Genomic DNA, 27568 nt, shown 5'->3' on the forward strand with positions numbered 1-27568 from the left:
ACAGATTACACAGTCATAAATTAAACACTGCAACGTGAAATACCCTTTTCTCATCATGATCTCCTTAGATATTCTTCAAAAGAGGCTAATTTCCCTGTTTGTCTGCATGAACCCCCTCCTGTTTGCCCCACAAATAACAGAATAAGATGAGGATGGAAAATTTGTGAAGGAATATGTTTTTTTTAATCTCTCTATGACTCGAGTGTTTTCTATTTTCCTCTGCTGAATGTACGCACAGCGCATCAGTGACAGGTGCATCCTCAGATACCAAACATGTCTGACTAATTCTGAATAATTTCCTGAGCCGGGTGACAAATTCTGCCTTCCTCCTGCACTGTGCCGAGCCGCTGAGCGTAGGCATGCATACAAAGCAGGGTGGAGATTTAGCTTGGCTTGTTGTAGCGTGGCTCCCCGCCTCCCTGCAAACCACCCAGCACTTCCCTCTGTCTCCCCCTCTGAAGCTCCAGCTCTCTCTGACATTAAAGGGCACGTCCTCTGAGGTTTCTATCTGCCCCTCTGTGTCTGTCAAAGCTTCACGTCCCCGAGAGACACAGGGATTAAAAAAAACGCAGCACAAAGACGCGCTAAAGTGTAATGGAAGAGACAGCATGGGTTTTCTAATCCTCAGACATATCCACAAACTTTTTCACAGAATCGAATGGAGAATAAGCTGCAGAGCTCGCGGTGAAGGAAAAATAAATATTAACGTGTTTGTAGCAACAAAAGGATGCCCAGTGGCATGCCGTGAAAACTCAGCTCGAAGGAAACACAAGCGCTGCATGAATAATGGATACAAAGAAAGTTTGAGCTGGTGATCTGCAGCTTCTTATTGATAAGTTCAGGCTCAGATGGGTTCTGGATCAGAGCCGAGGTCCAAGCTGGAGCAGAGACTCAGGCTCAAGATCAGCTGTTACACTTTTATACGAGGCTGATGAACTCTGAAACTGAGCTCTGCTGCGTATGAATATTTGGTTCTGTTATTTTTCATGCCGTGTGAAGACATTTCATTGTTGTCCAGAGTGAGACATCTCACATATTTACCATCTCTGCTGTGAGTGCTGCAGAAAACAAACACAGAAACTGCATGATGTCTTGAAAATTGTTTGGTTCAGGTGATTACACCTTCAGGCCTGCAAAGAAACAAAGTGCTCACAAATCTCTAAAGCATTATTGTTTCAACACTGTGTAAGCAACTGAAGAGAGGGCATGTTGAGCCTCTCATTTTGCTTCCCACCAAGCACAAATAAATTATTTGGGAAAGTGAATCACATGTAAAGTCAGGGAAGAGATGCTGGAGGATGAGAGTTCTTGTGGGGCAGAGAAAATGGCATGATTAAAGCTCTGCTTCCTTAACTCCCAACAAAATCTGAACTCCAGTTAATTTTCATCTGAGACACTGGATTCACCAGCTGTTGGGGGAGACTTCTGCAAAACAGTGTTGCTAACTCCTCAGTGAGGAAAGTTGCTATTGGCTGTCCTAGAAGTCACTAAAAGTAGCTAAATTACTTTGTTGCCTGATTTGCATATGAAGCTGTTTGCATGTAATTGACATATGGCTAAGTCAATGCATAAAGCCATTCCCATACAGAGAGATATTAAGTTATCACCAGAACCACCTCTGCAGTCTGTTAGAGATGTTCTCTATAATGTTAGCTAAAATTAGGCTAATGTTAGCTCCCAGCTGTGTGTTTATCATGTCACTTTGATCATTGGCCTATTTTGTTCTGTCTTGTCTGAAAATCTAAAGGTGATGCGGTTATCATGTTTGCACAGGGACCTGTAATTTTTGGCTTGTAATTTTGAAGCGTTTTATTGACCTTCTCAGCAATGAACTGATTCATATATCCTTCCAACATGTAGTTAAGACCCCTTCTGTGACTTCTAGATGATATGTGAAAATCCTACCGTGACACTGAGGCCCCGTTTACATGATGCCGAAAACGGTCAATTCAGCAAACATTTCCTTGCGTTTTGGCCTTATGTTAGATGAGCCCACGTTGTGTTTTCAGTGAAAACACAAACTTTTGAAAACGCTCCCCAGAGTGGAAAGATCTGAATCCGCTCCTCCATCCAGCCTCGTGTAAACATAGAGCGAAGCGTTTCAGGGTGAAACGCTGACGTCACTGCATGCGCACTCGCAGTTTCAGGTGAAGCCTCCGCGCGCAGCCACATTTCTAGTTGAGCCATTCCGGTCCAGTAGGTGACGGTAATGCGCGTCATGGTTGGATTGCCGACCGTCTCACGTAAACGCGGGTGGCTTTTGGAAACGCAAAGGAAGAATCTTTGCGGGAGTCTCCGTGTAAACAGGGCCTGAATGTTAATTATTTGTCTGAGTGATTTGGGGGGGGGGGGGGTGTGTGCGTCAACATCAGAGTGAAAAGTGGCTGTATTTGTTCCCTCAGTGTAAAAGAGTTTCTAGATGGGTCTGAAAAAATACAGCAACAAAGCAACAAAGATGCTAAGTTGGCAAATGCGAGGAGACCTGATGAAATGGTTGCACAAAGCCTGGCTCAAGTAAGGCTAATATTTCTCAAATGACGGAAGTCTATCCAATAAGCTCCTCTCCCACAAATAACCTTTGGTTGAAATGATCAATGGATCTCACATTACAAAATCCTAAACCTGACTTTCCTAAGTTTTCATCTATAGTAGCCTTCAAGTAAAAATTCAGGGAAAAAATTCAGGGTGAGCCAACTCCTTGCACCATACTTGTGATATTTACATAATCAGTGTCACTCTTAAGAAAAAAAGCCAATAGTTCCTCTTCACACATTAGCTCATCCTGAATTGCTGCAGAATTATTCCTCAGAAGCTTTTGGGGAAAATGTGAGGAAAGTCAGGGTGAGGGTTTTTATTGTTTGCTTTCAAACTTGCAGCCAAACAAAAACATTTTAGGAGTTTTCAGGAGATTTTGTGCACCAGCTCTAGATCCAGTATGATTGAGGCAGAATCAGGAAGTGAGGTAGTTTTTTTAATGAGGGTGTTTGCATCAATGTTCAAAACGTTTCAAGACATTTTCAAAAAAGGCTCATGCATTTCAAACAGGCTTTGAGATTTCTTTGTCAGTGAGGTAGGAAGTTTGTTTCTTAGTTTAGTTCAGAATAACAGGAAGTAAAGAGTGTCAGACACAGTGATATCAGACACTCTGACAGTGACTCCAAAGTGTGGTTTTGTTATGTTTCTATGCTTTTCATTTCACTCCTCCTGTGGTGCTTTTGTGCTCCTGATGCCTGTCATGACTCTGCGGTGTGTTAAAGAGATAAACAGTGACTAAGTTAACACAGAGACAGAATGACTGCAGAATAAATTCACTGTAAGAGTCAGATTGAGGGGGCTCAAAGCCGCAGACACAAAAAACATAATTTGCAGAGCTGAAGGTTAAAGATGTGTGCAGTTTGTGGAGAGTCTGTGTTGGGTTTTATGTAACCGCTGCGGTTTGAGAGCCGTCAGTGGGATGAATCCGCTACCTCTGAACGTGACTCAAACTGCATTTACTCCAGGATGCTGTGAACCATGGAGCAGAAAAACAACAGGAGCTCTCAGATCAGGAAAACAAAGCGAGTCTGTGGCTGCCTGCAGTCCAGCCACTCCAGACTTTCTACCTCTGATTTTTTGCAGAGACAGACAGTGAGCTGAGGGGGTCTGAGCTGGGAAGAGATCAAGTATGAGTGGGATGGATGTGGAGAGAAATGAAAATGTTTTTGGTTTATATTCTAGCTGTTCAAAATGTTCATCCCGGCTTATACTGAAAGAATTCATCAGCATGCTCTAACCAGCTGTCTCCCTTGGTCTCCAGAAAGTGTCAGGTGCCTGTGGTTAAGATGTGCGTCACTAGAATGTTGCTCAGACTCCTCTTTAAGATAGCGGCATGAAGTTGATGCAGCTCATGCACGAGATCTCCTTCAGTAGACTTGCTGAAATGATGTGGTCATCACCTAAAGATCTCTTTATCACACATTTGAGGGATGGGGCCAAACACCAAGGTTTGCCCATGTGTGCACCTTCCAGAGGACTGACCAATCAGTGGAAAGGGGGTTTATGGAGTGGGGCGCCCTAAAGAGGCAGCGGCTAAAACAGATACTGTTTTTTTTTTTTAAAGCACCATTATTTTATTTATTTATTCATTCGTTCATTTGTTATAGCACTTATCCAGTTTAGGCTATCCCAGTTGTCTTAGAGAGGTGGTGTACACCCTTCTGCTTCTCACCAGGCGGCGGTGCTGCAATGGGCCCTATCCAAAGCACTCACAGACAGACGAGCTCACAGCTGCAGCCAGAGCAAAGGAACCTCGCTTATGTTTGTCTCTTTTGCCGGGCCAAGCCTGGATAAAGGAGCAGGGTTGATATTTTGACCTTAAAAAAAAAAAACAGGAATCAACAGAAGAAAGTTTATTTATATTTTCAAACATATTAATGTTGTTTTTCACACACTTTGTCTCTCTCACAACATTATTCCATTCTCCCACAGCGTCTGTGGCAGTTACATAAAAATCCATCATTATGCAAATTACCAAATGGCGTCATTTAGTGACTTTTAGCAACTTACTGAGGAGTTGGCAACACTGCTTCAGCATCACTTCTTAAAGAAACAGGAAGCCAGAGCAGAGTTTGAAGGCTGAAACTGAGCTGTGACTCATGTAGATATATCAGGAGGCCACCAGTGGAACAGAAAACAGACTAAAAAAGCACAGTGCCCCCTCTTTAAGTCTTTTCTACTAATAAACAAGCCTTAAATGATAAAAGAATGTTGCGAAAATAATTGTGAGGATACTCACACCTACTCACCCTCTTGCTAAACAAACCACCAGAGGAGAGAAGCAATACACTGAATTCACACAAGGTCAGACCAAAACACAAAACAAAACTAATAAAGGAGGTCCAGCCTGACTCTAACACAGAGACAAGATCTGTTTAGACTACAAGACAAGGACTACAAAATTAAAGAAGTAAACAACAGCTGTAAAACCAGAGTTCATCAAAAGACAGATCACACTTTGGTATTTTCACGTCGTTCATCAAAAATCCATTCCTCGTCTGTTCCTCTGATTAAAACTTTCCTCATTGATCACAGGCTCAATCTCAGTTGTGTTTGTGAATATTAAAAACTGTCAAAGAATAAATAAATAAACTCCTCTCTCTCCACAGATGGAAAAAGTTCTGGATGAAAGAGAGGCATTAAAGTCACCCTGACACTGTGTCTCAAATCTGTGAGATTCCCTCCAGCACAGAGGCTGGAGATTGTTTTGATCGACAGCGTGTGAGGATGAGAAAATGTAATGGCCTCACTCTGGAGGAATCCAGGAAAACAGGCAGCAGGGGAAATGGGACAAATTTGAGATTCAGAGAAAAACAGAAAGGAGGAGACGTGAGATGTTTTTAACCTGTGCAGAGAAAGATTAAAGAACCCTGAGACGGACCAAGGATTCATCAAACGTCTGTCTGCTGTCCTGAAAAACCTCAGTAAAGAGTCAGTAAATTTAGTTTTGGGAACTTTGTGTCTAGGAGGGTGGTGGGATTGTGGCTGATGATGATGGCTTTAGGGAGAGCATCCATGATCTGGATCTGACGTTTTTGTAAACTTCCCCCTCTATCGATTCCTAGATGTTCTCAAAGGGATTTAGATCAGGGAAAATGCAGGGTGGTCCAAAAGAGAGTCAAGGGCCTTGGGCGTCATTTGATGCCCCTGAGCAACCTGAAGCTCTCCTTTGAGGAAAAAAGCACCAGATCATGATGGGTCCTCTCCCACTGTGGCATAGAAAACATCTCCAGTTAAAAGGTCCTCAAAATGACATTAACATTGGAAGCCATCAGGACCAATGAGGCTGTCTTTTACCTTCCAGGGTCCTATGTTTGGTGTTCCCTGTAAAATCCAAACAGTGAGTTTATGGCACTGGAGGAGATGTTGTCTCAGGTCCCAAATACACCAGATGCATCTGAAGTCCAGCACCACTCCTTGACAGCAACGGATCACATAGGTTTCCATTCAAGTCAGTGAGTCAACTCTCAGTGGTCTGGCTGCGTCCCTGTTCTAGCAAGTTGCAGCCAGATGCCAGAGCTGTAAGGTATCAATTCACCATGGGGCAGATGGAGCAGGACAGGAAGTCAAACTTGGATACTACCTAAAACGCTCAGTAACTTTCAAAATAAAACAAAGCATGGCAAGAACAGATGCTATTTATTTTGACTACAACAACAAACAGACATAGTGAGTGAAGCCAGACCAGGAGTCAACAGATTTGAGGTTTTACAGCCCAACATGAACCAGGAGAAGATCATCACTGGAGTGGTAATCCAGGGAACTCCTCGGTCTGTGACTCCAGTTGTCTGGAGGTCCTGATACGTGCTGGACTGAACAGGCAGCCAGTATGAGCTGATGTAGAATTCAACAAGCAACAGAGTGAAGCCCAGACCAGAGACGCATCTGGTGTATTCCTGGCATTATGGTTATTGAACTGCATTCAGCAGCAGTAACAGCCTTAATCTGGGTCACAGATTGGCCTGTACCTTCACAGCCAGTTGAATCCTCTTGCTCAGTGCAGGTGACCTTAAAGCGGAGCAGATTAACAGGGAAATAATGCGAAATTCTTGGTGCTATAAGCAGACACCCCATGTTCACCCTTAAATGTAAACATCCCTTTCTATTTTTCGTGATGTCAAAGGGTTTTCAGTCATGCTTTGAGGCAAATTTAACAAAAAGTTTAAGCATTAATAGAAGCTGCATTTCATGCACTTACTGTCCTGGGGCCTCTGTTTTTGAACGATAACGTATCTGCCAATGTTATGACCTCTTCCGTCTGTAATCCAAACATCCAGATTACATGTCAAAAACAGATCCGATCTCTCCGCGTCGCTCACACCCTCCATCCGGGTGACACATGCAATCTTGTAAACACACAAGGCCGCAGTCGCAATATTGTACAGGCTGACTTATAGCTCCACAATAAACCATCTTTTAAAAAGAGGAATTTCAAGCAGACAGGCCAGCGATGTGTGATAGATTAGTTGTGTCAGGTTTTATATCAGCCATTTAAGTTGTCACCCTGCACAGCAAATAGCCCCGGAGCGCTGCACATTTCTGCACACTGAGCTTTTCTTCTTCTGCTTCTGCTGCTGCTGCTGTTGCTGCTCGTAGATTTAATAAAGCCGCTGACTTTGACCGAGTGATTGTGGATTGAGACATGCAGAATGAAGAGAGTGGACTGAGCATTGTTTAGGACACATTAGCAGCCATGTCCATTACATATTTGTCCTTTTCCGGTTTCATATTCATCCATAAACACGATAGATTCCTCATTGTCTGACGTGCAGTCTTCACCCGGGCGGTCCCCGCAGCTGCTGCATCCTCCCTCTCTAATACCATTTCTTCATTTCAACCAGTTTATCAAATCCAAATTCACATGATGGATAAATCTGCCCGAGCTGATGCGCTGGAGTGTCTCCTGCTGCTATCAATCAGTGTGTTTCCAGGTGATTGTGTCCTGCTGGGATGTATGACATTATGAGGTCCATTTGGAGGCCCAGCTGAGTGACAATGGAGGCAATCGCTCAAAGTCAATTTCCAGGATTGCTTTCCTTTTCCTAATCCGTCTTCTCCTACAGAATTTCATACATATGTGTGTCTTTTCTGCATGTTATGCTCTCCGTGATAACATGTCTGACCCTCATCACTCAGAGTGTACAGCCTTCTTGCTCCTTATGTTCCTGTATGTGAGAGCAGAGTTTATGGTTTTATGTTTTTAAGAAGCCTTTTTGCACACATGGGTACGTTTTAAAGCATCATTTAAAGACAGGTCATGTGAAGAAGAAGTAATTCAGTCTGTGAGGGGGAAACGTGAACTGAACATTTTGAATTCACTCAGGCGTGAAGTGAGTTTGTTTCTTCAAGAGCTGGCAGACAAGAGTCAAAGACATCACTGCAGCAGTTGAAGCACAAATTGCACCACCTGCATCGCAGAGGTGATAAAAACTGCAGTTTTGTTAGCATCCAAATGGGGCTGGCTGCATAAATATCTTTAATTACCTGCTTCGACAGAAACGTAAAGAGGGGTGTCCATTCTGCTTTCCCAAACTTAAACATGGATATAAAGTACCAGTGCTGGATGTTCAGACAAAACGTGTGGAGATAATGAAACCTCTACAAATCCTTGAATCTGTCTGTAAACTGTCTTTAAAATAGCACAAGATCTTTATACGATCTACTTGCTAAAATGATGAGGTCATAACATAAGGATCTTCTCACTGGTTCATTACACATTGGATAGCTCTGTCCATGTCAGGCACCTAGAGGGTTGGCCAATCAGCAGGAAGGGGGTCAAAGTTGTCAAGTCTCCTGTTTTGGCAAGAAAACTATCATATTTTACCCTTCTTTCCCAGCATCCTCCTGGATTAGTATTTGCCCATAAATCTCTCATATTACAACATGCTAATCAAAGACAAAAAAAATCCTCGACAATAGTTTGTCAAGCCACACAAGAGTCAGCCAACAAAAATCACAATTTGACTGGACAGACATTCAGTGGATGGACGTTTTTAGTGGAGAGGTGCAGCGCGTACCCCAGCGGGGAGTTCAGACACAAAAGACTGCGTGATTCAGAGACATTAACTTGTTTCAATAGACCCTCCCAAATCCAAAAGAGCACACAGACAGCTAAGTCTGAGATCTGGGCTTTAATAAAGGATCCAGAAAACTACTTCCAGACAGAGACAGAACTGCACCGAATATACCACAACATTTATGGTTTGTAACTTATGATTACTGGTAGGACTAGTTAATAGTTTGGTAATAAAATTTAGTTTCACTAAACATAAAATCTGTTTCTGTTAATACATGGGTTCACTCTCATTTACTCTCATAACCTCGGCCAAAAAAACAACTTTTCCATTAAATACACAAAGTCAAAAATGGATTAAGAATTCAGCACTTAAAGTTATGTCTTTGTAGTCAAACATTGTCACCTGAGGTTGGATAAAGAAGACATATTTAATAGCAGCTGCAAACGTTGCTGGTGTTTCAGTACAAGTGTGACCCTGTTAACTGGTGACTTGTCAGCTGACAGTCACATTTGGCTCGGTCAACAGTTGGCACAGTCACTCACCTGTAGTTCTTTATCGGTCTGAACTTGATAGAAGTTGACTCCTTGGTATAGTTTTGTTTCTGACAACTGACCATGGGACAACCCAATATTAAGTGTTTAAAGAATCCTAACTTTTCTCAATGAATGGAGTGAAAAGCTTCTTCCGTTGCCAAAATACACAGGCATCTTTTTGATGACTTTGACTGTAAATTGGTCTGATAATAAATGTTTAAACAGTGATAACAATAAAGTTTATACTCCAGATCTAAAAGGTAAGGGTTTCAGTTTCCTTTAGTTTTACTTAGAGAGCTCTGTGAGCTTTGGAATATTGTGACCATGGACTGTATATAGCTCTGCTGTTAACCATTGTATGGTTTTGAAGCCAAAAAACCCCCTTTGAAGGCACCGCCATTGTGGAGCGAGAGTCTGCATAGGGGCTATGAGGGCCTGAGGGGCTCAGAGGGAATCTGAGTGGAGCGGGGTGACTTTTTTTTTTTCTTTTTTTAAGAGAGTCTAACCTCTTCTTGGCTCTCCCTTCTGACATATTTTACAATTCCTGAAAAAAATACACAAGATCAGCAGCTGTCAATCATCCGTAGATGAGATGAAAAGCCTTGTTTTTAACTTCTTATAACTAATGCAAAACAAAACCACAGCAATCAGATGTGAGAGGCATTTCTGCAAGGTGTATTAACTTTAAAAGTTTGAGCACAGCCCATCTGGAATGCCTGGGGAGATGGATTTTTTTTTACCTACATTGCAGCCAGCCACCTCAGCTCACAAGACTCACTTTGAGTCTAGTGAGCTGGGGTCCATTTTTTTTTTTACGGTCTAAGGTTGTGACATCATCAAGGGCAGACTGTTTGCCTTTGATGTTTAACATCCTATAACCTCATTGATGGATCTGCAACATAAAGGCCATGTAGAGCTTTTAAAACAAGAGAAAGGACTTTAAAACCAATTCTTTAAGAAACAGAGAGCTCGAGCAGAGCTTGAAGGCTAAAATAAGGGTTTAGCAAAATGCCAGGGAGGAAAAAAAAACTGACATTATCTAAAAATACTACAGGGCAGCAGAGGGACAGAATAAAGACTTAACAAAGATGCTTTATTGTTGTTAGTACAGTTATTTGCTAAAAACTGTGAAGAGTTCACACCAGCAGCCTCCTCCCTGTGAGATGATGCAGACTCTCAGAATCTCTCACTGTTATCTGAACCCACAGAAAAACTTCTCATGGTCACTTCGCCATCTGCCATCAGGCCATAAAACGCTTCATGCCACAGGAGGCATCTGCTTCCAGCATGCACTGCAGCGTCTGCGGCATGTGCACATCTGCCCTGCAGGAGGGATGATGAGGAGTCACATCTGTGCTGAATCACGGCACCTCGACACCGTCCTCCTGGCCAGGAGCACCTTTATGAGGCAAGGAGGGTGTGGAGGGCTTTTTTCTGCATTATTCTGAGAGATTATCTGAAAGTCATCAATATTTGGTGCACAAAAATCACTTCTCATATCTTATAGAACATCTGTGTTTCAGCGAGCAGCACATGGTTTCTCTGGTTCATGCCCCACATGTGACACTGTGCCAGTAAAGAAATTCATGAAGTAGGTTTCATCCCAGAATACGCTGCAGGAGATGAATTAATGCGACGATCATCTCTTTAAAATAAATCAAAACATTTCTAAAATTATCTCATGTATTAATTATGTAGCACCAGCTTGAGTCGGATGTGTGGTCGTATATTTTTAATCATAGATGAAGAGCGCGGAGGAAAGCCTTGCAGATCGAGCTGCTGCTCTCTGGTTTTACTTAAGACGAGCTGAGCATTCGGATTCATTTGTCTGCAACAAAACCCTTGAAAACCAGAGCGTGCAAATGGATCCCACTGAAAGGCTCGTAGCCTAGCATACGCAGAGACATCATGTTCAAAGGCATCATGTTCATTAAAACACAAGAAGAGCTCTCTTTGTCCCTGAAGGTGAAGCAGTAAGCCAGCACAGAGCTCGGGAGTCCAGGTAGATTTAAAGGCTTCACACAACCGGTCCTACTCTGGACCAATCAGATGCTCACACGCCTAAAAAATAAGATCTATAAATAGTAAAGAAGAGGACAACAACCCAGGTCCTAAAGTTTAAAATTCTATTTTACGGTTAAAGAAATTCTGAGAATTTTAGGGTAAGATTCTGAATTTCAAAATAAGCTTTAGAATACTGGGATTAAAGTTTTAATTCTGGTATTAAACTCTGAATTAAGAGGTTTAAGTACGATGTCTGAGATTGAAGCCCAAAGTCCATGTTAAGATTCAACATGATAAGAATCAATTTATCAGTTCAAACACCAGGATTCTAGTCCAGGGTCTGAGACAAGAGTCTACTATCTAAGATTTAAATCCGAATAGAATAGAATAGAATAGAATAGAATAGAATAGAATAGAATAGAATAGAATAGAAAAAATGTATTTATCCCCAAGGGGAAATCCAGGAGGACTCACAGCAGCAATTAAGAAAACACAAGTAAGAAAGTGTATAGAAAGTGCAAAAATGTCCATAAGACAATAGATGATGACAGCTTGTCCATCATTCTCCAGTCAGCCAGCCTCCACCTCCACAGGATCCAGGACTGAGCTTCTTCAGCAGTCTGTTCAGTCTCTGTCTCCTGGATCCTGTCTGATCACAGCAGGTGAAGTTCTTCCAATGTGGTGTTGGTGTCTGATGTTAGCTCTGTTAGCCATGTCTATGAATAGCATGAGGCTACTCTGCCCTCTGGTATTCACTTTGTTGCCATGTTAGCATGGCTAGCTTGTCCACCTTACTGGAGACAGATCTTATGTTCCCAATCACAATGGATGGAAGGACAGGTCGACGGCGCCACTTCTTTGCTTAGCACACCTGAGAACCAGCATATTGTCCTCACCTCCTTTTCCTCGCCTTGTGGGGAGCACCAGGCCTTGCATTAGTTAGCATTGATATGCTACAGGCGGCTAACAGCTGATCTCACTTGTAAACAATGCAGCCATGGTTACATGTAGGATCTCCAGACAAACACAGGAGCAAAAGTAGTAAAAAAGTTGCTGAAGACACCCAAAGTTTGGTGTCCATGACCAGCAAATGAGCCATACAAAGTAATGATCCACTCCAAATACAAAGATTACGAAAAAGAGACAAAAATGTACAAGAAACGGACAAAGACAGAGCTGCTGCAACAGGCAGCCATAGCCAACAGGGCAACGGTAATGTAACCATAATAAAAGGTATACTATATAATGAGGTTTATATTGATATCAGGATTAAAATCTGAATTCCAAGAATAGAGTCAGTGTTTTTAGATTTTTTTTTTCTTAATTTCAACAGTTTTAATTCTGAGATAAGGGTTGAAATTTGGAGGATTAGAGTTTGAATTCCAAAATGAGAGTCTGAATATTCAATTCAAGGCTGAATTTTGAAAATAATCTTTAAACTGTCAGATTAAGGTAGCATTTTTAAGATCATTGGCAGTATTCGGGTGTTATTATCAAAACTTTGAGATTTAAATTGGGATTCAGAAATTACAGTTGGAATTCAAGTTTCAGGTTCCAGTTCATATTCTAAGATTATGGTCTGAATCTTGAAATTCAAGTCTCAGAGTTTGAATTTTGACTTTAGCCTCAGAATGAAAAATAAGAGTTGCCTTCTGTTACAGTGCAGTGTTTCTTGTGTAACTATGTTGAAATTCTTGAAGGTGTTTTTCAGTACTTCAAATGGATTGTTTGTAGATAGCAGTTAGCCTCATAGGGCCACCTTTAAGCGGGGGGTAACACCTTAAAAAAAGGTCCATTCTAAAGGATAATGATAACAGCTTACCAATAATTTCTAACATCAAAGTGATATGACTAAATCAGACACAAACCGCAGCACTGTATGGTTTCCAGATTAATAAAATAGTACCATTATTAAGAAAAACACCTGTCTGTATCATGTCCAGCTGCACGCAGCGAGCTCCAGCTGTTCTCAGAGCAGCAGAAAGAAGAGAGAGGCTGTAAGAAGAAATAATGAGGGGATAAATCTGCCTCTTTAAGAGACACTGAGCTTACATCTGTTAAATAAATGCCTTTATGAGTCTCTGAAACACCCTGATTACAAGAGAAACGTGGACCGAGCCACTAAAGCTCACTCCATGTGTATTACTCTGTAATAGGTCTTTAAATAATCCAGAGACCTTTCGTCCAACGGAGGAACCTTTACTGAAAGATGAAAAGTCTCAAAGCCCAGCTCTCTGAAAACGTAGCAACCAAAGACTCCTCGTTTAAGAAATGTTCAAAAGCTTCCTGTCTTTACTCACTTAATGAATGAATGAATGAATGAATGCATGGGTGAGTCAGTAACCTAGAATGAGTGAGAGCTGAATTAATGAGGATCTGTGAAACTCTGTGAAGAAGAAAAGAGCAGTAGGCCTCCTTTCTCTTCTCTCCCTCACTCCATGTTCATTTTTTATCCCCACTCCTCTCTGTGCTGTATCTCTCAGAGTAAATCCACCTTAATACTGTAATATTTATTATCTCACACTCACCCTGATCTATGTGGGAACAGCGGCAGGAACCTCAGATAGTCTTCTGATCAGCCATGTTTGCGGTAATCCTCAGGAGAGACTAAATGTGTTTGAGCAGGGTTAAAGTAAATGTAGATTACAGAGACGAGAACGAAAAGATTCAGCTATAACTCCAACATCTGTCGATTTTATCCTTCAAAATTTACAAATTCAGAGCGCTGGAGTTGGAAGAGACTCCATTATGAGTTTAGAAAATGAAATATGCAAACTCTGGGGATTAGACACCATCGTGCCTTCTTCATGAGCTCAGAGGCAGAACACAGGATAATATCCCTCGCGTATGAGGTTTGTTTGAATCTGGCAGTTTGAAACTTACTCCTGACCATTTCAAGCTTTTGATTGACCAGAAACACTTCATCTCTAAAATGCGTCTGATTTTAAACCCTGAGATCAAATCTTCATGTTTTTAATTTATCACACAAAGAATCCTTTCAACGAACCAATCAAAAAGTTAGTCAGTGGTGTTGCTGAATGACCTTTACTCATTTCTTTTTGTTTTCCACTGAAAGCTTTTCGACATTGGTGCGATGTGACCTTTTGTAGATGCGACAGAAAGTTTCCACCCTGAACCTGGTGAAGGAGACTCACAGAAAAACACAGACGAGAGTTTTTATTCGAGTTATTTCTCACTTTCATCAAATAAAGACTCCACAGTCCAGGACCGGGTTATAAGTTTCTCTCAGATTAAGAAGACCCAAACTGAAAGAAAGATCTTCAAACTAAAAGACGACACTTAAAAACATTTCATCACATTTCTTCTCAATCTGTATTTCATTTGAAATGCTATCTCTAAAGCTGAAAGGTTTCAGAAACATCAGGTACTTCACACCTTAGTGCACGTTTACAAGGCTGTCTGGAGCTGTTATTGTGTGTGAGTCTCAGCGATGGAGGATTTACGGATCCTTGAACCTTTTACATAAAGCCGAGGCAGCGACAGAACATCGTGTTGAAAGGCAGCTAAAAGTTTGAAACCTGCCTCACTTCAGATTTCACAAGGTCAGAAAAAATCAGCAGGTGGAGTGTAAACAAACATGAAAGTGTAAGGAAAGAGCCTTGAGAAGAGATAATCAATAGACTGAAACGGCTTTAAAGTAAACACAAGGTACTTCATGTTAAAAAACCTCCTTTTATGATATCAATAAAAACCTAAAATGATTGAAAGCTTTAAGAGAGCTGTCACCTGCTTCCCCTGTCTTAATTCACGTTGTAGTTGTAGCTGTGATATATTTATAGAGCCATATCTTAAATACAGTATAAAGTTCGATAGTTAACCCACGAAGGGCTTCCTTCAACCTTCAATCTTGTTGAGAGATCGTTGATCCAAGCAAGACGCCATATGGTCTCTTGCTTAGATCACCAATCTACTAAATCAATCTTCACAAGAGATCAAGCTCAATCAGTGCATTCTGGGATCATCAAGAAAAGCCCAACCTATGTCAGAGATTATCTTCAATCTTCACACACAGAGAGAGATTTACAAACTTTATGAGAAGTCTTTAATTTTTTTTGCAAGAGATCATCTTCGATCTTCACCAGATAATCTTCCAGCTCCAGCTCATTGTAAGAGATCATCTCCGATCTTCTTGAGAAATGCACAATCTTCTTGAGAGATCTGCAATCTTTCAACCTACATGACAGATTATCTTCAGTCTTCAATTTTTGTGAAAGATCTTCCACTGTATAGAAGAATGTTTGATCTCTGAGTGGGATCTTTGATCTCCGACCTTCATTTTAGATCTTTGCAAGGGATCATCTTTGGTCTTCCCAAGAGATCTTCAACCAATATGATAGATGATCTTCAATCTTAATTTGCAAGAGATTTAAGATTTTTAGTGAGAAATCATCTGTGGTCTCCCATCCTGGATCGTCTATCTTTCAAAGAGATCTTCAATCATTGATCTTTATGAGAGATCTTGTTACAGGAGATCTTCAATCATGGTGAGAAAACATCTTCATCATTGTAAGAGATCTTTATGAGACTTGCTAAAACTATGAGGCCAGGTTGGAGGGGCGAGTCCTAATCTCCAAGGTCATAGTTTCACCCCTGACTGGCCTCCGGAGGGGTGGGCAATCAGATGGAAGGGAAATTGTGAAGGTGAGCTACAAAGATATTCTGAGATTCTGCTATTTGTAAAATGTTTGAGCCTTTTTAAACTACACTTTTCTGTCAGAAATAGAGCAGCGTGCAGATGAGCTGAATATTATGTGAACATGTCGAGTTGTTGAAATATTCTGCCTTCAGTCTCCCCTCAGACTGCATCACACTGAGACAAACAGGAGCTGTTGTGTTTGAGGCAGCAACAATGAGTTCCTGTGGACTGGATCCACTCCTTCATCCTGAGCATCAATCGTGCACACTGAGATTTACAAAATCAAGCTGGACATGAGTCAATACCTGTGTCCTCTGGTGTAAAAAGAAGTGTCATTGGTATTCACAGAGAGTCAGCAGGTGTTTCTTTGTTCTGCCTTTTGTTAGGTTAAATAAGATGATTCAGAAGCTGTTATCACTCCTGCTCTCTTTTTGTTTCACTTCTTATAAAATTCATTTTCTGCTCATGAGCCAGAGGTGTGAAGGTAGCTGTTGTTTTTCCAGCAGCGCCCTGATTAAATGATTCATTCCCACCCACCTGTCCACTGCTGGCACCTGTCATTCACTCAGCGCTCTGCTATTGAATTCTTCATTGTCACATCCCCTGAGGAGAGCTAACCCAATCAGGTTCAGTCCCTGCCAACGAGAGGAAGACAATTTTCTCTCTGCAGGATCCTCACTGCCTCATCATGTTTAAAGGCCCTCAGGTGATTCCTTTTTAAAACCTCATAAAGTGAATGGAAAAGCAGCAGCAGATAATTTTGAGAAGATATCTCACATCATCCGAGGAATTGCTAATCTGCACCTCTAATTACTAAATCCATCTTTCAGGAATGAGGTTTTTCTCTTTGGTTCATAAAAATGCAAAAAAAAAAAAAGCATCAAAAACTGTTCGGCAGGGACATTAAAACTTCTCTCTAAGTGTAGAAATACCTTAAGAGATTCAGTTCCTCCTCTTTCTGATCGTCTGATTCTGTTCACCTGCCTACAGGCTACAATCACAATGAGGGAAATAAAGGAGGGAAAATAACAGTAAAACTTTGAATGTGCCGCAGTGAAACTTTACGGGGGCTCTGCAGTTAGCAGCTTCTTTTGTTTTATCCCAGACAGCACAAACATTTGTTTAAAGTATTACAGAGGAGCCAGGTGATAAAGAAATATGTAGAGGAGCATTGAGAGCAGGCAAAACCCCATAGTGTGGGTATCCAGGACCAGTGACCTCCTGCCACGGGAATACAAAAAAAGACCAAGGGGTTAGAGGGTTATGTATGAGGATGGGAGGTTTGAAGGGTCAGGGTTAGAGGAATAGATGGTTTAGGGTTGGGGGTTTAGAGGTTAGAAGATTTAAGGGTAAGAGTTAGAGGGATAGACAGTTTGAGGTTAGAGGGATGAAGTGTCAGAGGGTTTCAGTTTAGACGGTTTGGGTTGAGGTTTACCATTAAAGGGTTGGAGGGTTTAATGGTAAGGATTTAGATGTTTTGGGGTCAGAGGGTTTGGGTATAAAAGGAATACATTTTTCTGAGTCATAAGGTTTGGGTTGAGGATTACCATTAGAGGGTTAGAGGTTTGTGCACATACAAATTATCACCATTAATCCTCACTCTCTGCTTTAATAACTTTGAGTGACTATGTTTGAATAAATATTATATTCCAGTGTATGGTATTAGTGTAAAGTTGTATTATACATTAATGTGCATCAGCCGTTCTAATACCTATAAAGTAGTTTTTAAGTCCAAATAAAAAGCTAGATCTCAGCCTGGCTGGTAACTCTGCCATTATGTAAGGCTAAATTGTTTGTGTTTAATAAATAATTTATTCAAGTTTTAAGTTGTGTTAATGTTTAATGGGGTTTTTATGTATTTACCAGGTTGAGGGTGGGCTGTGAAAATGTTTGACAATTTAAAGTTGGCGCTGAGTTAGAAAAGGTTGGGAACCACAGCGTCAGAGGGTTAGGAGTTGCAGCCCCCTGGGGGTCTGTGGACCATAGCTAGGCGTAGAGCTAATTAAAGACAATCGTTAAAGTGTGCTTTAACACTAGAAATAGCATATCAACAAATTGGGATATCTTGCACCAATAAAAGCAGCCAATTTTTCAAATACTCCCACCCAGCTTAGTTTTTTGCCATGGGATCGATATTGACATGTCTATCACTTCATTGTGCTCAACAATAGAAAACAAAAACACCTTGGTGCTGTGGTGTGCATGGATTTTATAAAGGGCAGGAGCGAAAAGAAAATAACATCAAAAAAGGCACAAACAGAGTGTGTTTTTGCAACCATAAAGGTCAGTTTATCATATTTTAACCACCCAAGAAGGCAGTTAGATGCACTTTGCCAACCAGGAGGGCACATTTAGGTTCCCGAGAGGTCACTTAAGTGTGGACGACGCCCCAATAGTATATAATAGCCGAGTATTTATATTTAGATAACCATTGTTACATTAATGAGGAGGACCTTGGAAAAGTGTCTAACCTGAAAGGGGTCCAAGGTCTGAAAAAGTTTGAGAACCCCTGGGCTAAACAATAAAGAAATGTTGTGAAGGCACCTTTAATTTCGTGTTTACAAAGATTGCTCAAAAAGAGGGAATACAAACACATTAATGTATGGACATATGTGGCCTCAGATTTCATAACAGTGGGCACTACTCATTTGATAAACGTGCTACACAGTTGTAAATCTAAGGTGAATCTTTTTCTACGTTTTTCTTGCAGTAGTTGAAAATGCCAAAGCAGAGCAGTTCTTAGTTTCTGAGTGTAACTTAGACAACAATGACTTCTGCTTCCTACGAGTTTTGTCCATTTCAACATTTTCCTCTGACTCATGAATCCTTTGTGTGTTCTGTAATGCCTTGTGCTGTCCCACTGCGCTCAGAGGAAGTCAAAAGCCTTTATTCTGTGAAATTATTCTTCTCTTCTGCCATTTTTGATGATTCAGGAATAAAAACATCCCAGAAATCTCCAACTATTTGACCTGCAGACTGCAGTAATACCTTCATTTCTTGCACACTTCCTGTTTCTGTTTGTTTTGGAGTTATATCCATCACTGAGACGGGGCTCGGCATCATGTTTGCTAAATCATAGATGAAGGAAAGCAACAGCAAAGCCTCAGGGAGGAAAAATGAAAGCTGAGACCAGCATGATACGACTGCTGGAATCAGTATTCGGATGGACGTTTGTATCGAGCAACACTCCGCTTTGAAAAATTCAGGTCATTTAAGTTTTGAAGGAGCATTTCTGTTAGGGAAACATGACTACCATATAAAAAGAGAGGAGAGATATCATAAAGGGTTAGTAAAATTACAGTCCTGGGTTTTGAGCATGGCTGCTAATGTGTGCACACTATGATGACTGAATAAATGAACCTGTTTCTGTTTTTTTTTACAGCAGAATCTGTCTGTGCAAACTCATGAAGCACTGCACTCAGCTCAGCTTCAGAAATGTCATTAGTAAGAAGTTATGTGTGAAATTATCTTTCATTACCGCCTCCTCATAATTACCTTTTACTGTTAAGCTGCCGGAGGCCACGAATTAGCTCCTACATTTACTGTTCGAAAGGAAACTGACCATCAGGTCTAATGCTTCAACAATTTAGCAGAGCAATCAGACTCATATGGAGCTAAAAGTTCCCTTAGAAACACCAACTCAACCATCAGCCCACAGAAAGCCTGGATTCAGACTTTTCACTAAATCCCACCAAGCGATTCAATTTGGTTTGTCACACATTTTGTGGCATTTCCTTTGACTATAACAGGGTCCCTAAATTGCTGACCCTTACCGTCCCACTTTTTGGTACTCTTCTGATGGGGTGCCAGACATACCAATCTGACCCCAGAAGGCAGAGCTATAAAAGCTACAGTCCATTGATTGGTCAAAAGAATCGTCACTTCCTGTGTGACAGTGGTAATGAAGAACAACACATAACGCTGACATCTTTAATACTTCAGTTGACTTTGTGAAGATAACTTTCCTTTTTAATTGGAGAATAGCATCAGTCTTTGTTTACTGTGTTGCAATTTTCCTCTTTGATGCATTTATTAGCAGGGTATACCGGGTCACACTGCTACACCATCATGCTATTGCGAAGCTGACATGGCTATTGGCATCTTACACGCCACCTACCAAGAAGGGTGCCATTGGCAGTGGATACACAAACAGGATCAGGCTTCACCGATCCGACCTGTTCCAAACCGTAGTGATACATACCGGACCGCTTAGTGGAAATGGGGTTTAAGCATTTAGTAACATTAAAGATGGTTCCTCTTGATAATTCAAAACAGACTTTGGATTGGTCTGGATTAAAGGTACAGGACCCCTTAAGGGTTTCTTTCCAAACTCAAACAGTTCAAACTTTAGGAACAGCAAATGATGTTTCCTTGTCAAGTTTTTGAAAATAAAGGGAAGGTTCCAAAATGTGCACAACTCTAACTTTAACAGTTACTATTTTAAATATGTTTATTCTTATCTTCTCATTGTCTATACTTCTGTATATGTTTTATTTTTCACTTTTGCATACAAACACTGTAGTTTTTGATAGTCTTAAAAGTACTTTATTTGTGCTCAAATTCCCTGTAATGTAAAAACTACTTGGCACTAACTAACTAAACAAAAGTTTGTTACTTTACTGTTGTTGGGGATGAGTGAGTGCAAGAGTGTGTCCACAATTACAGGAGGGAGTAATGTAGCACACTTTGGTTGAGTGTGGAAAGCTGGACCCTTCTCATCCTCAGTAGCTGCCTTCATGGCCCAAACCAAACAATGGATGATGGTCAATTAATGAATAGCAGAGGAACACCTGTGTTTGGCTGTGAAATGTGATTGTTGTTTCCAGTAAAACAGTCCTACACTATCAACATTTGTGCACTGCTCTGGCAAGTACAGAATGTATGCAGTGTACTTCATATAAGTGAGACACAGCAGTAATAACCCCTTTCCCTGACCCCCTGGAATGAGGTAAAAAGTCGAACATTTGCCCCCTACATGACACTACAAACACAACCCTGAACAGATTTCTGCTTAAAAATTCAGAATCTGTAGAAGAGTGACACAGTTCTGAGTGTTGGAAGTGTTCCAGTTTTTGTTTATATTTGGAGCAGTACAGTCACTTGGGTTTCAGCTAGTATTATTTTTTTCAGCCATTTAATCACATTCTTTGGCTGTTTGCAGGAAAATGGGGGAAGGCATCAGCTTAAGTCAAGTTCAGAAACCCAACTACAATTTCGCTTTTAATCATTCTGGAGAAACACAATTCTGAAGTTAGGGATCTGACTGTGGGTAAAAAAGGAAATCAGATTTATTGGCCAAAGATTTCAGCTCTGGCTCTGGGATTTGTCCTCAGCTTGCCCGGCGGTCAGAAGGCCCACTTGTCAGAAAAAAAAGTTTAATTAGTTAATTCATTCAGCTTCTATCCTTTACCCTGTTCAGGGTCATGTGTCTATCTATGTGTGGTTAGTGTCTGTCCCAGCTGTCTTTGGGCAATAGGTGGTGGTCATCAGTCTAGTCTAGAGTTTAGGACTTAAATACCCCCAGGTGAAACTAGATTCTGTTTTACTTAACTTCATCAACAAACTGTCATAGTAAGCACAGCCAGGCCTGGTGTCAACTGGTCAGAGGTTTTCAGAGAACGACATGGACAAGGAGAGAATCACAACTAGGATGAAGAACTGATGAATAGACTGTTTGCCAGCTAAAGACTGTGTAAAACATGAACACAGTCTCTGCAACATCACCTGTCTGTTCCTGAAACAGTAAAATGAAGCCAATTCGTGGATGCAGCCACATTAGATATGGCGCTGGCTTGAGCTTCCCTTCTCACTATTAGGCGCCCGTCAGTCACATGAGCTGAGTTTTGTCTCTGATTGGACAATCAGATTATCCTAATATCTTCTAAACAGCTGAGTTGGAAAAACAGTTCACCCCATCCCCCCATACCCATACTCTCCCATGTGCCGATAGCAAAACCAGCATTTCAGACATTTCAGATAGCATTTCAGACCCAAGCTGTTTTTTTAACCAGGCTGTAAATATGCCTTTAATGCCATAAAAGTCTGTTTTTTTGGCTTGGTATGTAAATGGTTTTCAGTCTTTCTGCAGCCAGCCTCATGTGGGTTCTCGATGAACAGAAACTTTTAGTGCTTACACATAGGCTTCATTTTTTGCCCCTTGGTTGTCAGTCAATCACATGGCTGACACACAAAGACAGAAAACTTTTCTATAGAAGATAACCCATATGTGCACGGGTAGAACACACAAACTCCACACAGAAAGGACCACCTTGTCTGAACTGGGATTTAAACAGGTGACCTTCTTACTGTGGAGCTACAGTGCTACCTTGCAGTCCTTGGACTCAGTTGATATCTAGATAGGTGATCCCAAATCCAAACTACTTATCTGACCAACATGGCTTCTGGTTTTCTGACTAGCAGACCTTAGCTTAGCAGTTTCTCCATCTTTTCCTCAGTGAACTGTGGTGCATAAAGATGGTCCTTAGTGTCCACTTTAAATTGCCTGCAGTTGCCTCTGTCATGATAATGGTACAGGTACTTGTGATCTCTTTTGTAAGCTGTGGAAAGACTCTACCTGCATTTTTTCACTTTTTTATCTTCGTCTATAATTCATGGTTCTCAAACTGAAGGTGTCAGCAATTTTTTGAATACTACACACGGACAGTGTGTGCAGTCAGATCCTACCTGACACTCTTCTCAGTTTCATAAATGAATAAAATTCAGCAGAAGTCAGTCAATGTCTCATTTGCTTTCAGCAAACACATTTATTCTAACCCTGATGGTCGGGTTGAAACTAATTTTAAATGTCATTAGAAGTACTAAACGTGCTGCAAATCTCAAATGTTGGTGCACCGAGCAGTCTCTGTGCTCACAAAATTTTAACAGTTTTAGGAAATGTTAAGGTAAAATCTGACCCTGCTGCACAAATTCTAGCAAATGCAAAGCAGCCTGCAACTTTCTGATTAAGTTAAAATAAAAAGCTGTGCATTTTGTCCAAGAATAACTCTGTATGTGCTCCAGCTTTGAGACTGCTGTGGGGAAACTAGAAACCAACAAGCTGCAAGAGTAAGAGTGAGTGTGATATATCACACAGCAAAATCCCTGGCTAGGCTATAGCTGCACTCAATTTAAAGATTTAGGCTTGTTATTCTCAGCCAGCAGCACTAAAGAGAGTACGGGTGATAGAGGATGTTGAACACAAGGCCAGGAGTGTTTCAGAGTGCAGCTACTCACAACTCCTGAGACCGCCGAAGCTGTCAGAGTCGCCACCCAGAGTGAGAGACAGCAGACGACAGAGGACGATCCACCGTGACTCCTCCCAAACAGTGTTCATGTAGCAGATCCATCAGCGGGCGGTGTGTGTACACGGAGCTGGCACCTGTTGACACCGCTCTGACTTGGTTCACCAGCTGACGGGCGGATGCACTCAGGCATCAGAATGGCTACAGCAGATTGCCGGGTAGTGTGCTCGTGCCTTGGGTGATGTTGCTGCAGGCGTTTGACTGGATCATTACATTCTGCCCGCAATATTTATCAGGCATGTTCTGCTGTGCTTCGGGAGTCTGAGAGGAGCTGAAACATGCAAGCGAAAAGAACTGCAACTCTTGCAAAGAAGCAAAACTTTTTCTTCATGATGTTGAACAAGTTACTCGATGGTAGATTTGGCACAAAGCGTTCTGATGCACAGCGCAATTGTCCCTGTTGTTTTCTACCTCTCAAATTTATTTCACCACTGTGTCATACAAAAAAAGAAAGTGAACTCACATGTGGGTGTGTGAATCACTGTAAAGGGAGGTGTAACCAGGCATGAGAGCCACTAGACTTTAGGCTGAATTTCCACCAGATCCATGTCCAGTTGTCCTACACTGCATTGCAGTTTGGCTCCTTGCTCTCTCGTCCATCAACACCCACAGGATGCGCTTTTAGCCCAGGGTCACATGAACACGGATTAGGGCTTTGCAATGGTGCAATGGTAAGCGCTGTTTCCTCACAGCAACAAGGTCGACAGTTCCAATCCCAGTTTAGGCAAGGTGGGCCTTTCTGCATGGGGTTTGTATGTTCTCGTGCATGCATGGGTTCTCTTCAGGTACTGTGAGTCAGTCCTGGGATTGACCGGCGACCAGTGCAGGGTATATCCTGCCTCCCACCCTAAGACAGCTGCGATAGGCTTCAGCCATCTGCAATCCTGAACAGGATCAACAGGAGAAGATGGTTGGATGGACTTCTAATCAAGGGGCAACATCTGGTAAGTAAAAATTAAGCCTATGCTGTAGTGCCAAAAGTTGCTGTTCATCCAGAATCTGCTTGAGGCTGGCTGCAGAAAGATCGTCTCATACACACTCAGCCATACAAACAAACTTTCACGGTATTAAATAGCATATTTACAGCCTGGTTCAAAAGATGGCTTGGCTGACTGTAAGGTGAGTGAATTTTTTTCTAACTCGATGGTTCAGAAGTAAGTCAATGGTAATTCCTTCCTTGCCTATGTTGTCTTCATTGTTCTCTGAAAACCCCTACCTGTTGACTCCAGGCCTTGCCCCACTCATCATGACAGTTTGGCGATGAAGTTAAGTGAAACACAAACTGGTGTCACCTGGGAGCTCCGGCCTCTGAAAGAAATAGAAGTTTTGGTTATCTGCAGTGGAGATCTCTGGGTTACTTGACCTAAAGGAGACTGCAAGGGAGTGGAGCCAGTGGAAGTTAAACATATCTGTTGCACCCCCTCAAAATTCAAAACAAACATCCACTTTGAAAAACAGGTGGGGTCACAGAGCTCAGGGAAGCTGCACACAAATACAGTCTATCAGTATGACAAACAAAACTCCAGTCCATTCAGTCATATGTTACTGCAGGATCTCCAAGCTAACTGGCTATCGGGATAGCCCTAAATTTAGATTTTACAACTGTGACAAATAGCGTGAGTTGTGATGTGAACGTTGGGATAATCATCAAAAGATACCTTTGTCTACACATACAGCAAATTTGCCGAAATACACCAGACACGTCTGCAGTGCGACTCCGTTGCGTGGCGTCTTAACTGTAAGTTTGTCAACTTACACTGGCTGCGTGTTCAGTCCAACAAGCAGTGTGACTGACAGACAGAGTCACGAGACTGAGGAGTTCCCACACTCCCCACTTCATGAATAAGTATCTCTTCATTCATGTTAGGTTGTGAAACGTCAAACCTTTTGACTCCTGGTCTGGCTCAGCTCATTATGTACATTTATCATGGCAGTCAAGCAAAATACAACCTGATTCGGACACAGTCTGTTATATTTTGAAAGTCACTAGGGGTTTTAAGGTAGTTTCCTGGTCACTTCTTCCTGTCCTGCTCGATCTTCCCTGTGCTGAATGTATGCATCACAGCGCCGCATCCATCAAAAATAGGGCGCCTGCGTAATACCCGCAACATGACCAGCCTCGCAGACATACTTCAACAGAACGGATCCAGTGTAAGTTGACACATTAACTTGAATGAAACCTATTTGATCTGTTTGCTGTTACGGAATGCAGGCCCATTACAGATGCATCTGGTGTATTTTGGCCGTAAGTGCAACATAAAGCCCACTTCGCCCATATTTGGCCAAGTTTTCCAGACAATGAAACCTGTGTTAACCAATCAGAATGCACCCCTGTCATCATGCTAAGACATTTGAGAATCAAAAACTCTGTTTGCCCCCATACACATGAAATCATGAAACTAGAGTTTTCCAAAATCTTTACTTTGGCCAGAGATTTCAGAAAACGTTGTTTTGGTGACATAAAGCTTCAGCTTGGAAGACAGGTCTAAACATATAAAAAATATATATGTGGTTTCCCAGATACCGGCTGAGTGTTGACATGGCAACAGACATCAACATGCTCTGCACAACGTATGGAGACATAAATAACTACTCCTATGATGAATTCATATTAAATTCAAAAACCTCAAATTCAGCTCTCTTTTTCACTCACTATAGAGGCCACAAATATATGTTAATGTAGACTGGACTGTACATCAGGCACACACAGCCAAATAACAGCTTATTTCAAAGAAAATCAAACCAAAAGCATATTTGTTGAGTCCCTACACCAACGTGAACCATTACCCTCTCAGTTTATTGATGAAACCTCGAAAGAAGTGCTCTTAAACCAAGGTTTTCTTGTCTTTCGACCCCTTTCACAAAGCATACAACGCAGCAACACATTTAGCTGGAGAACCCAGGTCTCACTCTGAGGCTTTTTCAGCTCCTGTATTTGACCAACTGTGTATGAAATCTGTTGGCAGGTTTAAGTCAGTGACTCAGTGCAGATTTGATGAGTCATCCTCACTCTTTTTAAAATGCACTGTAAAATACTGCTGAATCTTCTCCAGTGTTGTGTTAATGTAAAAACCAGCAAACAAATGCACTAATTTAGGTTGTGATAGATGTCAGATTCACAGAGCAGAAGCCTCAGACTGCCAAATAAGACTTCTGGAGTCTGAGACGTACTCAGAAAGTCCCCAGAGAGGTCTGAAGTCAAATGAGGTAGAAAAGAGTGTATTATTTTTAACAAACAAAAATCAGCAGACAAAACCGAGTCGTTTCCAGAGGAGATTTACATTATAGGATTTATGAAGTAGAACTTTTCATCTTGAAGATATGTAGGAGAAAGACGTCACACTTTATAATTTAATGAAATACCAACCAGTCTCCCAGACACAAAGGTAAATTCAAATAACAAACAAAAAAACCCAAACACAACCAGTTTGGTGTCCTTCGCCGACAAATGAGTCACAAAAATTAACGACCGTCTCCAAATGCAAAGAAAACTTAAAAGAAAAGGGATAAAATGAGATAGAAAGAACAACAAAGAGAGAGCTACTGCAACAAGCTGCCACTCGAGCGGAGCTCAGCGACAAAGAAAAAAGAGGTCTGTGTCATAATAAAGGAACCAGAAAACTATGTTGAGACAGAGAATTTCTCGAACTATATCATAATAATAATGAGTTGGCAGGTTGATAAGTCTTATCGATAAAAAGTTGATAACGTACTTTATTTTTACTGTGAAAATGAAATCTGTTTCTTTAAACTTCTCAAGTGTCTTATTTGGTCATAACCTCGACATTGTTAATTTGCATTACATTTTAAAATGTAGAGTTTAAAGAATTATAACTTTTAGTCTGTGCTTAACACAGCTTCTGTTGCCAAAATGTAATGTAATGATGACATAGATGACTTCAGAAAACAACAAAGTATCAGAAGTATGTCATATACCCAAAACTTTATATATTCTGATGTGTGATACATGTATTACTATATTTTGTAAACTGATGGTAGTTGGATGTTTTAAGCTGAAAAGAAGCTGCAGACACAACACATATCTAGTGTTAAAGAACAACAATCGATCTGAGTCAGTTATTAGCTTGGTACAAGTTTAAAGTTTGTATCTTAAATAATAAATTAGCTGCCAGGGGCTGCTTTGCTCAGAACAAAGAAACCTGCAGAGAAAACTCGTAAACAAACACTTCATATCTCATTTCATCAACCCTAAGAAACAGAAATTAAAATTCAGTTCAACATCTTGCACGATTTTTGTGTTGTCCTTAAAAACTTGTCTTGTTCTTGGTCTTGATTGCTTTTCAGTCATCAGCTCAAATGAAAAGTCTAACATTTTGTACAGAAGAAATAAGGGTGTGCATTACAGACATGATTATTTTTCCAGTTTCTAACCTGCAGTGATGACATGAAACGACTCACCTCAGATTCTCGACTCTGCAGTCTCATACTGACAAAGAACAAACTCTGTCTTCATCTGACACTCCATGTTTGTGTGAGTCAGAGGAGCTCCTATCAACACCT

Source organism: Halichoeres trimaculatus, unplaced genomic scaffold, assembly GCF_033239565.1.
Source record: "Halichoeres trimaculatus isolate MK-OKI-2021-1 unplaced genomic scaffold, fHalTri1.1 fHalTri1_scaffold_8, whole genome shotgun sequence".
Lineage (NCBI taxonomy): Eukaryota > Metazoa > Chordata > Actinopteri > Labriformes > Labridae > Halichoeres > Halichoeres trimaculatus.